This window comes from Rhinopithecus roxellana, chromosome 17, assembly GCF_007565055.1.
Source record: "Rhinopithecus roxellana isolate Shanxi Qingling chromosome 17, ASM756505v1, whole genome shotgun sequence".
Taxonomy (NCBI): Eukaryota; Metazoa; Chordata; class Mammalia; order Primates; family Cercopithecidae; genus Rhinopithecus; species Rhinopithecus roxellana.
In genome coordinates, this window is record NC_044565.1 from 105,104,489 (window position 1) to 105,120,488 (window position 16,000).

Genomic DNA, 16,000 nt, shown 5'->3' on the forward strand with positions numbered 1-16,000 from the left:
TTCGATCCCCACGGCCAGCTAGGGACCCCGCCACAATGGAGGGTCTCGCCACCTCCATCCGCCCTCCCGTGGTCCGAGACTAAGTGCAGTTGCACGACCCGCCTAAGAAGAGCACTAGAAGGACGCAGTGGGTGGATGTCCGGGTTCGAGCGTCTGGATGTCGCGCGGTGGCAACAAGTAGCTCGGAAAACGGGCAGTGAGAGTCCACTGCGAGCTGCTTCCTGCTTGCGGCCAATGGGGACGTGCGACACAGCAATTAGAGACAAGAAGAAAGAAGTCTAAAGAGAGACTAACTCCTTCTGGCAAGGAGATTCACAAAAGGGGTTGCAGACATCCAAAATGGTCATGCTCCAGGTGAGGCTCGAACTCACAACCTCGGCATTGCTCTGCATGTACTGCTGTATAAGTACCGCGCGCTAACCGATTGCGCCACTGGAGCTCCGCTGAGCGGGCCTAGCGATGGCTCTATCAGGGCGCACTGGCGCCCGCGGTGGGCCTCGGCGGAGCATGCGCGTTCGCGGCGCGAGCCAAGGCCCGAGCCTTCTGCGACTTCGCGCCGAGCTCCCGTCTGTTCCCCGGCGGAGCAAGCAGGGGAAGCCTGCGAGTGTCACCCTCTGGAATGGAGGGGCCGCCTAGCCTGGCAGTGACGGGAGGGCCACGGGGGCCCTGCAAAGAGCGCAGCGCGCAGCCCCGGGCCTCGCCGTAGGAGGAGCGGCCCCAGCGCCTGAGGCCGGAAAACCCCCTCTATGGGCTTCGCGTCCCGGAGCCGGCCCGCGAGGGGCAGGGCCCAGGCCCGGGGAGCGGCAGGCGGTCCTCGCCGCGGTGGTGACGCGGGCCAGGGGTGGGGCTGGGGATGAGCCGGGCGGCCTTGCTCCCGCGCCCCGGGGAGGCCCGACCCGACTCCCCGCGGGGCCCCCCGGAAGGAGCGCGTCCGGAGCCCCCCAGTGGCGGCTGTCAGGCGGCTAGGCGGCGCCCCGGCTGGGCGAGGCCAGGGGCCGGGGACGGCACGCGGCTGTGGCTTGGCGCCTGGTCTGACTCGCCAGGTTCCCGCGGCTCCTGGGCCCTCCAGGCAGGAGGCGGGGCCCCGAAACCTGGTCAGGCCACCCCAAGCAGAGGACGCGGACATAGCTCGGGCTTTGGAGAAGTTGCAGCCCAAACCCTGCGTGTTTTGTTGGGCCACAAAATGTTTGATGTTAAAACTAATTTCCAGTATTTAAAGTCAGGAGATCTCACACAAATATCTAGATACCCATTTAAAAACAAAATAAAATCTAAACACTTCACCCAAGGCTGAGTTATGACTGTTCTGGGCCGTAGGCACTTTTGTCTTCGTAGGTTCCTGTCCTCCATTTAAAAAAAAAAAGTTTTGAAAAATTGTATTTTACCACTGTGATGATATAAAAATGAATGTAATTCAAACTGAATTTATTGCTATATTAATTATTACTATTTTTTCATTTGTTATTACTATATTTTCTTCTCATTTCAAAAGAAATTAACATTTAAATGTTTTTTTCTGGTCTAGGCACTGTGCCTGTTGTACCTAATTGATAAGCCTGCCAGGAACCTGGTCCTCCAGGGAAGGTAGCAGGCACCTCCTGAGTGCCCGCAACCTCCCGAGTGCCCACCACCCCCTGTCTCTTCCTTCAGGCTTGTCTCACTCATCTTCATGGTCTCTGAGCACCTGTTGGCATGTTGGTCACCTGTTTGGTGACTTCCGTTCTCCTAGGAGAGCCTCGAGCAAACAACAGAATGATTATAGCAATAATGGGGGAAACTGCATGAGCAAGCAATGGACAGAATGAAGGTCATTTGTGTAGTCACCTTGAGGGTGACTTGGCCACAGTAACAGGTTGTGTTAGGGGGACAAATGTCAGGCAGTGGGATGGTACTGGACTGTAGAAGGCCTTGAAACTCGAGCGGAAGAGTTAAAGTGATCAGGTAGACCAGGAGGAGGTAGCAAAAGATTCTGTGTAAGGCAGGGGCCTCCCGAAGGAGTTTTTAGGAAGGTCTCCCTAGAAAGAAGCCAGGGGAGGCTGTTTCCAGATGGTGGTGTAAGCTAAGAGACACACATGGAGACTTAGGAACTCAGAACAGGGATGGTCAACTCCGCAAGATCCCATCCCGCACCAGGCAGGTGGTGGCATGCAGGGCTCTACAGCATGCCAGGATTGGGCTCCTTGGAGCCTTTGTGGGTGAGGCCAGGGTAAATCAAGGGCAACAGAAAGTGATCTGTTAAATAAGTTCTTCCTGGCAGCTGGAACAGGATGAAAAGGTAAATGCATGGTTTGTGCAGGGTGGGGATGATTTTTTCCCCTCTAAATTGAAAGGGGTTAATTCTTGGTAAACAAGTAAATTGTGGACCCATACACAGCGTCTTCTCAAATCCCATAGCATTTGCAGAATCTGCCCTTCCTCCGGAGTCTCTCAGGCAGAGCCCACCTGGTGAACCACGAGCAGCACAGTTGACTCTCGGTAGTCCAGCGTCCCTTCCCACTAGTCCCATTCATGTATCTACTCCTTTACTGGTTCCGCAGATACTGATACAGTAAGGGGAAAGCAGCACCTCATAAAGCGAACCTAAATTGCTTAGCCCCCAAGAATATTGGTTTTCTAATGAGGAGCCTAGTGTGGGTAAGGCTGCACCTGCTGAAGGGGGCGGGGTCAGAAACTCCGCTGCTAGAGATCTTTTCCAGCAAGGAAAAGTCTCCTGGGACCTGAAAGGCACTTAACCTGACCCAGACTGCCTCTAGAGAACAATGAACTAGGAGTCTTCGCTGTGGTCCTCTTAAGTTTGTAAGAGACTGTAATAAGTCTCTTACTCTCCCCGGGCCTCAATTTCCTCATCTATAAATTGAAGAATCTAGACTAGATAAGAGCTCTCCAGCCTGGCTTGACTGGTGGAGGACCCCTTTTACCATGTATACTCTTGCCAACACCTTGAAATTATTTTATCATGCAATGACTTGTGTATGATGTGTAATAGAGAAGGGATTGTTAAATAAAACTTATTTTAGATACATGTATAACTTTAAAACAGTAATATCGGCTGGGCGCTTTGGCTCATGCCTGTAATACCAGTCCTTTGGGAGGCGGAGACAGGTGAATCACTTGAGGCCAGGAATTTGAGACCAGCCTGGCCAACATGGCGAAACTTTGTGTGGGTTGCAGTGAGCTGAGATCACACCACTGCACTTCAGCCTGGGCGACAGAGAGAGACCCTGTCTCAGTAAATAAATAAATACAGCAGTAGTATCTATATTATTAACAGATGAGTTTCAACCTTTTCACATTTTCCAAGTAATGCAGAATGTTTAAAGTAATTATGTAAGGGGAAAGCATGCTTTTTTAACAAATATCTTTTAAAATAACATATATCTGGTATTGGGACAAATGTATATTAAAATGTATGAAACTTAATGACTCATTGTAGCATCAAAAATAGACAAAAACTGCTTTCCTAAATGAATGTTTGAAATTTATGCCTTTTGCATTTTTTAAAAAAACTGGTTTATTTTTATTTCATTTTTTGTGTCTAAATGATGAGATAAAACAGAAGGGTTCAGAGTGCTGTATGCAAGTGACATTCTGCAAATAGCATGATGTGGGTATGGCTGGTCTTTATTTCTAATAATGAGAGGCCAAATCAGATCTAATGGTCACTGTATTTTCTCTTTATGACTTTGGGTTCAGATATACAGGAGACACTGTGAGGAGCCATATAAACAGTTTGATGAGCTGAATGCAATGTGTAGGTCTAGTGAATGAAAATCGTCTTGGTTCAAAATTGTAGAATTCTCATTTGATGGTCCTCATTTACTTTATTCCAGCAAACGTTTTATATTTTCTATTTTTAGCCAGCATTTCATTCTGGATATATATTAAGCAGCATATGACTTTTAAAAATATTGCTGTAGTCAAAGCCCACATGAGAAGCCACCCAAGCAGCTGTCATATGAATGCATAGCTGGTGTTCAAGGAATGAATGCTTCATGTACCAGTGAGCACGCACTCGGAGGCTTCCAAAGTGATTCCATTTTAATGGGTAGCAGGGGATCTTAAAGGATTATTTTAATTGTTATTTTTCCAAATGGAAAAGTAAAAGACGCTACTGCCACGTGCAACACTGTGGACCTTCCTGAATGCCTTTCAGAACCTCCTCCATTTGTCAGTGTCTGAGGTTCCTTCCTGTCCCGATAGTCCATGATGCTCAACAGCACCCCGTGGGAAAATGACCCCTTATTTTCCCTTAGGAGGAGAAAGAGGTGTAGGTCTCAAGGCCCACACTCTAGGGAAGTATAATGCAGATTTGAACCAATTACACATAGAGTGGAACATATGATAATTTGAGGGATCCCATCAAATTACCCAGATTGACACCAAAATGAAGTGGTGACAGCCTGTCAGATGAGAAAAATTTTAAAGATTGGTAATGCCCAGTGTTGATGAGAGTGTGGGGAAATTGATACTCTGTAGTTGGTTTTGTTTTTAAGATAGTTCATCAGAATCTGTCAGTGTTTTAAATGGATGTATCTTCTGACCCAGCAGTTTCTATAGGATTCTCTCTTACAGATACACCCATACTTGTGAACAAATATACCATATTTCATCAAATCTAAAACACCCTAAATTGTAAAATGTGCTATTATTTTATGTACCATTAAGAAAACAAAACCTACCGTTTTCACTATGACACAGTCCTTTCATATCACTTAGAATTGTATTTTATACTCATTAAGATCGCTCCTAGCCGGGTGCGGTGGCTCACGCATGTAATTCCAGCACTTTGGGAGGCCGAGGCAGGCAGATCATGAGGTCAGGAGATCGAGACGATCCTGCCTAACATGGTGAAACCCCGTCTCTACTAAAAATACAAAAAATTAGCTGGACGTGGTGGCGGGTACCTATAATCCCAGCTACTCAGGAGGCTGAGGCAGGAGAATGGTGTGAACCTGGGAGGCGGAGGTTGCAGTGAGCCAAGATCGTGCCACTGCACTCCAGCCTGGGAGACAGAGAGAGACTCCATCTCAAAAAAAAAAAAAAAAAAAAAAAAAAAAAAAATCTCTCCTGTGACTCAATGTATTTTCAATCATATTTTCCTCTGGAGAGCCATTGCTTTCTGCCCACCTTTTCAGCCTCATAGTTTCTGTCACTGACAAACACTTCAAGGAGGACAGCAGCTCAGGGTGCTGAGCTCACCTGAATGCACTTCTCCATGAAATTTTGGCCCCTTAGCCCTTAGACTGCTGCCTTGAGGCTCATTGCTGCATTCAGACAGATTGGGGGTAGGGTAGGGTATTTACAGAATTTCTAGCTACTAGCAGTGGGAAGGTTAGTTTGATGGAAGCTGATGCATCTGTAGATAATGTGACCACATACTTTATCCTCCAAACAGGGACATTTCTGAGAGTCAAAAGGAGCACTATTAATAATACTGGACCAACAAGCATGAATTGTGCTGTCCCGGACAATCTGGAACATATGGTCACCCTAATCCTAGCTCCCTTTTGTATTACTATAAATATATAAACCATAATTAGGGAAAACTCCTTGCTAAATGTCTCTATAAGAACACGGATGGGGTGTGTACCAGTCTATTTCATACTGCTCTGCTCCAAATTCGCCCTTCTTGGCCCTGCCTTGTGATCCTGGAGCTGGACCCTGAAAGTATTTGTCTTGTCAGCTGGTGCCACTGTTGAGTCTTGTCAGTAGAAAGTGCTAGAGGAACACTAGAAGGGACTTCTCTTCCTAGCTCAGTGCTTTTCTTCTGGCTCCTACAGCACAGCTGTCAGTGGGCGGCTTCCCGGTGAGATTTTGCCAACACCCAACAGAGTCTCCTGCTTGCCATCCTCAGCCTGCAGCACCTCAGCAAACTCCTCCACCATCCACAGGCCCCGTCGCCACCCTCACCAGTGGGCTCTGAATCTCAGCCTTGGATGGGAGGGAGAGTTTGTTGCTTCCTTGGGTTCCTTATGTCAGCCCTAGAGGTAGTGACTGCTCCCTTTGTTATTCCTGAATTAACTAGAGTTCCATTTTCCCTTCTTAGTAATTAAACCTCCTTTACTAGTTAATAATTTTTTACATTAAAATGTCCCTATTCAAACTACTGGTGTGTCTGAATCCTGACTGATACAGGATGCATTAATTATTTCTTTTCACTTGTTGGAGAACAACAGCCTTCAAAGAACATGGAGAACATGGTGGTTGGTGGGTAAAAATAATACACTTACATAGTGCTTATCATATGCTAGGCACCACTCCAAGAACTTGACACCCTATGAAGCAATTTCATCTTCACAGCAACCCTATGAAGCAAGTAGCATTCTCGTTTCCTTTCACTGATGAGGAACGTGCAGCACAGTGAGGCTGCGCAATTTACCAAAACAAGTGGTAAAGCTAAGATTCAAATACAGATTGTGCAACTGAAGAGTCCATGCCCTCAAACTGTATGGAGTAGATGGCTCATTTTGCCACCTGGAGAACAGTGAGTGTGCCTGGCCTTGACAACTCTGTGCCTCTTGGGGTCACCCTCAAGAGAGGCTCTTGTCAGGCTCACAGAAGCCTGCGTGATGGTGGCCAAAGCATTCCAACTTGAAATATGGGAGAGACGAGTTAGAACTCTGACCCCTAGAGAGGTGAAAACCACGACCCAGGCATGCTGGGTGCTGCTGTGCCTAGATTCCCCACTGCTGAGGAATGGGGAGGGTTCCTCTGGCAATCCTGGCAAGGGATGGACCCAAACCTATTGGACCAGATAGAGGTCTTGGAGGCCACAGCACAGATTATGATGGGGACTTTCCTGTGAGAGGAGAAAGGAAGAGTTTCAACAGAGCCCGCCGGGGAGCTCTGGGGTTTCAGTAACACTCAACGTGTTCCTTAGGTCAAAATTTTTGGGCGAGTAGGAAAGCCCACCTTGTGGGGAAGAGGAAAGACAAGAAACTGGAGTAAAACAACCTAAGTCCATGTTTCTGCTCAACCAACTAGTTGAGTGACTTCAATAGTTGTCCATTGATCATATATACCACAGTTGACTGAGCCATTCTCCTATTGATGGACATCCTAGGCTCTTTCCTGTGTGAGACTTTTACAAGCTTCTAGGAGCATATGTGTACAAGTATTTTTATTTTTATTTCTCTTGGATAAATACAGAAATGGAATTGCTGGGTCATAATGTATGTTTATGTATAGTTTCTTTGTTTTTAGCATTTTTATTGTGGTAAATTACACATAACATAAAATTTACCATTTTAACTATTTTTACATTGTACAATCCAGTGGCATTTAGTACATTACCACGCCCGGCTAATTTTTGTATATCTCCTGACCTCAAGTGATGATTCACCCGCTTCAGCCTCCTAAAGTGCTGGGATTACAGGCATAAGCCACCGCGCCTGGCTTTTTTTTTTTTTTTTTTTTTTTGTGGTAAAATATACAGAACATAAAATTTACCATTTTAACCCTTTTTAAGTGTGTGATTCAGTGGCATTAAATACATTTACATTGTTGTACAACCATCTCCACGATTCATCTCTGCAACTTTTTTCTCATCTCAACCGAAACCCCTTACCGGTTGAACAATAACTCTCCATTCCCTCCTCCCTCAAGCCCAATGACCACTATTTTACCTTCTAGCTCTACAAATTTGACTATTCTAAATATTCATAAAAGTGGAATCATACAATATTTGTCCTTTTGTGTATGGTTTATTTCACTTAGCATAATATTTTTAAGGTTTATTTATGTTGTAACATCTATCAAAACATTTCTTCTTCAGGCTGAATAATATTTCTTTTTTTTTTTTTTTTTTTTTTTTTTTTTTTTTTTTTTTTTTTGAGACGGAGTCTCGCTCTGTCGCCCAGGCTGGAGTGCAGTGGCCAGATCTCAGCTCACTGCAAGCTCCGCCTCCCGGGTTTACGCCATTCTCCTGCCTCAGCCTCCGGAGTAGCTGGGACTACAGGCACCCGCCATCTCGCCCGGCTAGTTTTTTGTATTTTTTAGTAGAGACGGGGTCTCACCGTGTTAGCCAGGATGGTCTCGATCTCCTGACCTCGTGATCCGCCCGTCTCGGCCTCCCAAAGTGCTGGGATTACAGGCTTGAGCCACCGCGCCCGGCTAATATTTCATTATATGCGATACTACGTTTGGTTTATACATTCATCTGTCAATAGACGCTGGGTTGTTTTCATCTTTTAGTTATTGTGAATAATGTTGCTACATCAGTGTACAAATATCTGTTTGAGTCCCTGCTTTCAGTACTCTTGGGTGTAGATCTAAAAGTGGAATTCCTGGAAGATATAGTTAATTCTATGTTCAATTTTTTGATAAGCCACCGTACTGTTTTCCACAGCAGCTGTGCCATTTTTATATTCTCACTAACAATACACAAGAGTTCCACATCTTCATCACCACTTGCCATTTTATGTTTTGGTTTGTTGTTGTTGCTGCTGTTTTTATAATAGCCATCCTAATGAAATGAAGCACTCTGTCACTGTAGTTTTGATTTGCGCTTCCCTAATCATTAGTGATGTGAGCATCTTTTTATGGGTTTATCAGCCATTTATATATCTCCTTTGGAGGAATGTCTATCAAGTTCTTTGCCTATTTTTTAAATCCTGTTGCTTGTTTTTTTGTTGTTGAGTTTGGGGAGTTGTTTTATAGTCTGGATATTAACCCATTATCAGATACATGGTTTGTAAATATTTTCTCCCATTTTGTAGCTTGCCTTTTCACTCTCTTGATGGTGTCCTTTGATGCACAAATGTTTTTAATTTTGATAAAGGTCCTATGTTTGGTGGTTGTTTGGGGCTATGTTTTTGAGACAGGGTCTATCTCTGTTGCCCAGATTGGAGTGCAATGATGCGATCATAGCTCACTGCAACCTCAGGCTCCGGGGCTCATGCAATCCTCCTGTCTCAGCCTCCCCAGTAGATGGGACTATAGGCACATGCCACCACTGTCAGCTAATTTTTTTTTTTTTTAATTAGAAATGAGGTCTTGCCATGTTTCCCAGGCTTGTCATGAACTACTGACCTCAAGGGATCTTCCCACCTCAGCCTCCCAAAACACTGGGATTACAGACATGCGCCCCAGAACCCGGCCCCTATGTTTAGTTTTATAAGAAACTATGGAACTGTTTTTCCAAATTAGTTGTGCCACTTTACATTCCCACCAGTAATGTTGAGCATTCCAGTTGCTTTACATCCTCACCAATGCTTCATATTGTCAGTCTTTAATTTTAGCCATTCTACCAGGTGTGTAATAGTATCTCATTGTGTATTTAATTTGCATGTTAATTTGCATTGTATATTTAATTTGAGCATGTCATTAATTGCCAAACTAATGATGTTAAGCAATGTTTTGTGTGTGCTTATTGGTCATCTGTGTATCTTTATAAAATGGTTGTTCAAACCTTTTGCCCATTGTTTTGCTGTTTTTTGTTTGTCTTCTTTTTTGTTTTTGAGTTTTGGTCTTTTTTTTAAATTAGGTAGTAGGAGAGGCTAAAGGCCTTTGGTAAGTCATTGATTTTCTGTTTCTTTATCTGTAGGTAGCAAGTATGAATTCTTCCATGACATCCGGGCTACAAGAAATGCCAAGCTTGGCCACTGCTCACAGTACCTGGGACTGGTAAGAATCCATGCATGCCTTCTCCCATCTGAGACATGTGGGATCCATGCCAGGAAGGATGAGGCACATGCCAGAGGATATGGGGGCTGGGAGGAGGGCACTAACACAAAGTGATTTGAAATGAGGTAGCATTCAATGGCCCCTGGCAAAAAGGAGAAAGAAGACGAGGGAGCTGAAAAATGTCTTCATGGGGAAAGAAGGAGGGAAGACAGGGAGGGAGGGGTAGTCCAACTAGCCCTGGAGCAGGGGAAAATGGAAATCCAGCAGCTCTATAAGCTAAACTGAAATCTCAGCACAGAGCTGGTCTATAAATTTCTCCCAGAGGGACCTTCTGCCTGTGGGGTAAAAGGGAGCATAAACTTCCAGTTCTGTTTGCAGAGACCCCTGAGGAACTGACATTGACCACAGCCAGATGAGAGGCCTTCTCCTCAGCTGCCAAATTCTGCCCAGTGCTGCCTAGCAGGGTCTTAGCTAGGGTAGCTGGCTCCATCCCAGAGCCAACAGCCAATTTCGATTACATTAAGGAGGTAGCATATTGGAGGACCAACAAGTTTTCTTATTTGATACCCTGATCTTAGAACCTAACCCTCCCAGAGATGCAAATCACAACCATGAACAAACGTATTATGATAGAGAATTAAGCTTATAAAGATATATCAGTCAGGGGACAGAAACTATACCAATTATTTAACAGAGACAATGTAATACAGAGAACTGTTAACTAGGTTTACGGTTATTAACTAGATAACTGAAAAGTCAAAAAAACAAATCTGCCGAATCACATAAGTTAGCAACTGCAAGACGCAGCTACCCACTGTTGGGCTGAGAGAACAAAGGAAGAAGTTGAACCACTAAAGCTTAGAAGTTGGAGGAAGAGCCTTCTGCATAATTGAAACTCAGACTTCTGAGGAAGGGCTCCAGCATCTGCACTGGCATCTCTGCTGTGGTCACTTTAAAGCTGGTCCTGCAGGTATTGGGAAAACTGCAGGGCGGATTTGGAAACTGCTAGGAAGGCAGGGCTCAGTGGCTCGCGCCTGTAATCCCAACACTCTGAGAGGCCAAGGTAGGAAGATCGCTTGAGCCTAGGATTTTGAGACCTGCTTGGGCAGCATATTGAGGCCCTATCTCTACAAAAAATTTAAAAATGAGTCCAGTGTGGTGGTGTGCACCTGTAGTCCCAGCTGCTTGGGAGGCTGAGGCAGGAGGATTGCTTGAGCTCAGGAGTTCAAGGTTGCAGTGAGCTGTCATCACACCACTGCACTCCAGCCTGGAGCAACAGAGTGAGACAGCTCCAGAGTGAGATCCCCATCCCTACTAATACTACTACTGCTACTATTACTACTACTACTAATAATAATAATAGTGCCAAGCTTGTGAAACCTGGTCCAAATGGAAAGTGATAGATACTCAACTCTGTCCCTCAGTGGGTGTGAATAAGGACACTTCAAGCCTCATCCCTTGGCCACTCAAGGAACCAGCCTCGGGATGAAGCTGATGCTGTGGGTAGCAGATGGGAGGGATGGAAAGAACCAGGGTCCGTGATGGCGCTGCTGAGTCATGGACTTACTCTCCTCTGGGTTTCCAATTGTGTAAGCCCTCTGTCTTTCTGTTGATTACAGCATTGTTTAACTAAGGCCTCTGCTACTTTGCAGCCAAGAGCATCTTGATAGATTAGGAAAGCAAAAAAGAGGATAAAAAAAGAAACCAGGAAAAGGGATGTGTGGTAGATTAAATAATCCTTCTTGGTTCTTTCAAAAAATCTCCTGTCCTAATTCCTGGAATCTGTGAGTATGTCACCTTACAAAACAAAAGGGGATGTTGCAGATGTGATTAAGTAGTTCGATGAAAAGATTATCCTGGATTATCTGGGTGGGCCCAATGTAATCACAAGGATTAGTTACAGAGGAAATGTGACAACAAAAACAGGGGATGAAATTATGTGTCTTAATGAAGAAGGAAGGCACCCTGTGAGCCAAGAAATGCAGGTGGCTTCTAGAAGGTGGAAAAGGCAAGAGAACAGATTTTCTTCTAGAGTTCTCAGAAATAATGCAGCTCCGACAACACCTTGATTTAGCCCATAAGACCCATTCAGACTTCTGACCTTCAAAACTATAAGACAATACATTTGTGTTGTTTTAAGGCACTAAGTTTGTGATTTTTTCAATTTATTTTATTTTATTTTATTTTTTTGTAGAGATAGCATCTGGCTATATAGCCCAGGCTGGTCTCAAACTCCAGGCCTCAAGCCATCCTTCCTCCCTGGCCTCCCGAATTCTGGGATTACAGGTTCGAGCCACCGTGCTGGGCCTGTGGTAATTTATTATAGCAGCTACAGGAAACTAACACAGCATGGTAATTAGAAAACCCAAAAGAAGATGCCAAGAATAAGTACAAATGTAGCAATAATTAAATAGATATGAAAGAGTTGAATCCAATGACTACTAAACATGTAACATACAGATTAGATTTTTCTAAACTCCAGGTAGGTGCCCTTCATGAAAGGTATATCTAAAACAAAATGATGCAGGGAAACTATACACCTGTTGTCTCAGTTATCTATTGCAGTGTAGCAAACCACCCTCAAAACAATGACTTAGGGCCAGCCACAGTGGCTCATGCCTATAATCCCAGCATTTTGGGAGGCCAAGGTGGGTGGATCATTTGAGGTCAGGCGTTCGAGACCAGCCTGGCTAACATGGTGACATCCTGTCTCTACTAAAAATACAAAATTAGCCGGGCGTGGTGTCATGCGCCTGTAATCCCAGTTACTCGGGAGGCTGAGGCAGGAGAATCACTTGAACCCGGGAGGTGGAGGTTGCAGTGAGCCAAGATTGTGCCCACTGCACTCCAGCCTAGGTGACAGAGTGAGTCTGTCTCAAAAAATAAAACCTTAATGACTTAGGAAGGTGGCTTTAGTGGCCGCATGAACTGCCAGCATGAACCTGACTGCCAAGGAACAAGAGTGCAAAGCTAAGAAACTGAGGCATTTTGAAGAGTTTGAAGACACTTGTCTTCCTTATCTGACCCCCAAAGATGATGAATTCTATCAGCAGTGGCAGATGAAATATCTTAAACTAGGCTGGGCGCGGTGGCTGACGCCTGTAATCCCAGCACTTTGGGAGGCCGAAGCAGGTGGATCACCTGAGGTCAGGTATTTGAGATCAGCTTGGCCAACATGGTGAAACCCCGTCTCTACTAAAAATGCAGAAATTAGCCGGGTGTAGTGGTAGGCACCTGTAATCCCAGCTAAGTGGGAGGCTGAGGCAGGAGAATTGCTTGAAACTGGGAGGCGGAGGTTGCAATGAGCCGAGATAGCACCACTGCACTCCAGCCGGGGCGACGGAGCAAGAACCCGTCTCAAAAAAAAAGAAAAAGAAATATCCTAAACTCATTCTCCAAGAAGCTGGCGGTGTATCTGGGGAGCTCCATAAAGAGGCTCAAGAGGCCGGGCGCGGTGGCTCAAGCCTGTAATCCCGGCACTTTGGGAAGCCAAGGCGGGCGGATCACGAGGTCAGGAGATCAAGACCATCCTGGCTAACACAGTGAAACCCTGTCTCTACTAAAAATATTTTTCAAAAAAATAGCCGGGCGTGGTGGCGGGCACCTGTAGTCCCAGCTACTCGGGAGGCTGAGGCTGGAGAATAGCATGAACCTGGGAGGCAGAGCTTGCAGTGAGCTGAGATCGCGCCACTGCACTCCAGCCTGGGCGACAGAGCAAAGACTCTGTCTCAAAAAAAAAAAAAAAAAAAGAGGCTCAAGAAGCTTTTCTCACCCTGCACAAGCATGGCTGCTTATTTTGCGACCTGGTTAGGATCCAAGGCAAAGATTTGCTCACTCCAGTATCTGCCATCCTCATTGGTAATCCAGGCTGCACCTACAAGTACCTGAACACTAGGTTCTTTATGGTACCATGGCCAGTGAAAGGGTCTAATATAAAATACACCGAGGGTCGGGTGCAGTAACTCATGCCCTGTAATCCCAGCACTTTGGGAGGCCAAGGTGGGCAGATCACTTGAGGCCAGGAGTTCCAGACCAGCCTGGCCAACATGGTGAAACCCTGTCTCCACCAAAATATATATATATATATATATACACACACACATACAAAAATTAGAAATTAGCGTGATGGCATGCACCTGCAGTCCCAGCTACTCGGGAGGCTGAGGCAGGAGGATCGCTTGAACCCAGGAGGCAGAGGCTGCAGTGAGCCAAGATCGTGCCACTGCACTCTAGCCTGGGCAACAAAGTGAGACTCTGTCTCAAAAAATAAAATAAAATACACTGAGGCTGAAATAGCTGCTGCTTGTCAGACCTTCCTCAGGGTCAATGACTACCCGCAGAGAGAAATAATCTAGGCTTTGGAAGGACTTGCTGCCAAAGAGAAGGCTAATGAGGAGGCTGTGCCAGTGTGTTTGGCTGCAGATTTCCCCAGTGGTGGCGTGGGGTCATCCCGTAATGGACAAGATGAAGTGGACATAAAGAGCAGAGCAGCATACAATGTAACTTTGCTGAATTGATGGATCCTCTGAAAATCCCACACCTGAAAGAGAAACCTTATTCTGGCATGTGGAAAATGGCAGTGAGCTGGCATCATGCTGAAAATCTGGTGGGCAGCCCCCGAAGAGGAAAGTGAGGACAACTCTCATCTTGAAGGCAGAGATGCTGATATTTAGCATGTTGGTGTTAAGATCTCATGGGATATAGAGACACCTGGTCTGGCAACACCCCAAGGAGATTGCTACTTCATGCTTGGTAATCTTTGGAGAACCAAAATTATATTGCTACTCTACTGTCTAAATTTAGATTACTGGGTATATATTTTGAATATGTCTTATGAACTAAACTTTTGGAGCATTTTATATTAATAGTGAAACTTCTTTACGAGAACATGTAACTAGGTTTTTCTTTTTTGAGATACTGCTAAATTTTAAAATGTTGCTTTTCTTTTTATTCTAAGTAGTTGTGGAGTTCCTCAAATATGTTAAACAATTTTCAGAATTCTTCATGAAAGCTATTAAAGCATCCAAGTCAACTTATTAGTATAACTTGAAAAAATGCTTCCCTATCTATATACGTTTTTAGTAGTGAGAGAGTTTTGTCTAGTTTTGAATTTAGTTTCTTCTCAAGAACAGCTGACCTTACAACGGGGCCTGTCTCTCAACTTGTCATTTAGTTCTTTCAGAAGCAGTACGTCAGCTGTGGTTAGGCTAACTTAAGCTGTAGAGTTTGTGGGGCTTTGTTCTTTTCTTCTTGCTGTAAGTTTTTATTTTGTTTTTGGACTTTCTACTTGTTTTCCAATATGCAATGTGCAAATGGTATCCTTTTTTACTCAAAGCTTCTCGGGGTTTATTCTTTACTTAGCTCTAGTTCCTGATTCTTTGGGGTTTACTTCACTCCTATCTACCTGGAGAAATCTACTCATATGTTAGTTTTGGAGCCCGGAAGAACCAGGGCTGACGCCCAGTGTTTATAGTAAGAGTTAATTCCCAATTTGGTATTTGTAGAGAGTCCACTGTGTTCCAGGTACTGTGTAAGGTTCCAGGGGAGATATCAGAGGTGGGTAAATATTGGTCCTTGCCTTTGGGAAATTCAGAGTACCGAATAGCTCTTTAAGCCATTTTCTCATTAAGCATTTTCCAAATTTTAGCTCATTGCACGTCAGCTTCAAGGTTTTGGTCAAATCCACGTACTACTTGTATAATTATTTACATACTATTTCTTTTTTTTTTTTTTTTTTTTGAGACGGAGTCTCGCTCTGTCACCCAGGCTGGAGTGCAGTGGCCAGATCTCAGCTCACTGCAAGCTCCGCCTCCCGGGTTCACGCCATTCTCCTGCCTCAGCCTCCCGAGTAGCTGGGACTACAGGCGCCGCCACCTCGCCCGGCTAGTTCTTTGTATTTTTAGTAGAGACGGGGTTTCACCGTGTTAGCCAGGATGGTCTCGATCTCCTGACCTCGTGATCCGCCCATCTTGGCCTCCCAAAGTGCTGGGATTACAGGCTTGAGCCACCGCGCCCGGCCATTTACATACTATTTCTGCCTAGAAAAACTAACTTTTTTATCTTAGAAAAAACTGAATGGCTTAAAGTAACAAGTAAGACAGCTGGACACGTCTCTGCATGTCTCCCCTGGGGTCACTCATGCAGCTATAGTCATCTCAGATGGTCTTACATGGCTGGTGCAGGCTGTTGGTCAACCTTGCCCTCCACATGGTCTCTCATCCTCCAGGACACTAACCCAGGCTTCTGCACATGGTGGGAGCAGCGTTCCAGGTGATGAGATCAGCAGCTGGGAGACCTGGTGAGGACTAGACTCAGATGTCCCATAGCATTAGTTCTGCTGCCTTCTGTATTCACAAGTCACAATGCCAACCATGAT

General features: G+C 45.2%; 1 non-coding gene across 1 annotated transcript; it reads right to left on the reverse strand.

The window, feature by feature from the left end:
- Positions 1–346: 346 nt before the first annotated feature.
- TRNAI-UAU lies at positions 347–439 on the reverse strand. Its single transcript is given in 2 exon segments — positions 347–382; positions 402–439. It is a non-coding gene; the product is annotated as a tRNA-Ile (tRNA).
- Positions 440–16,000: the final 15,561 nt, after the last annotated feature.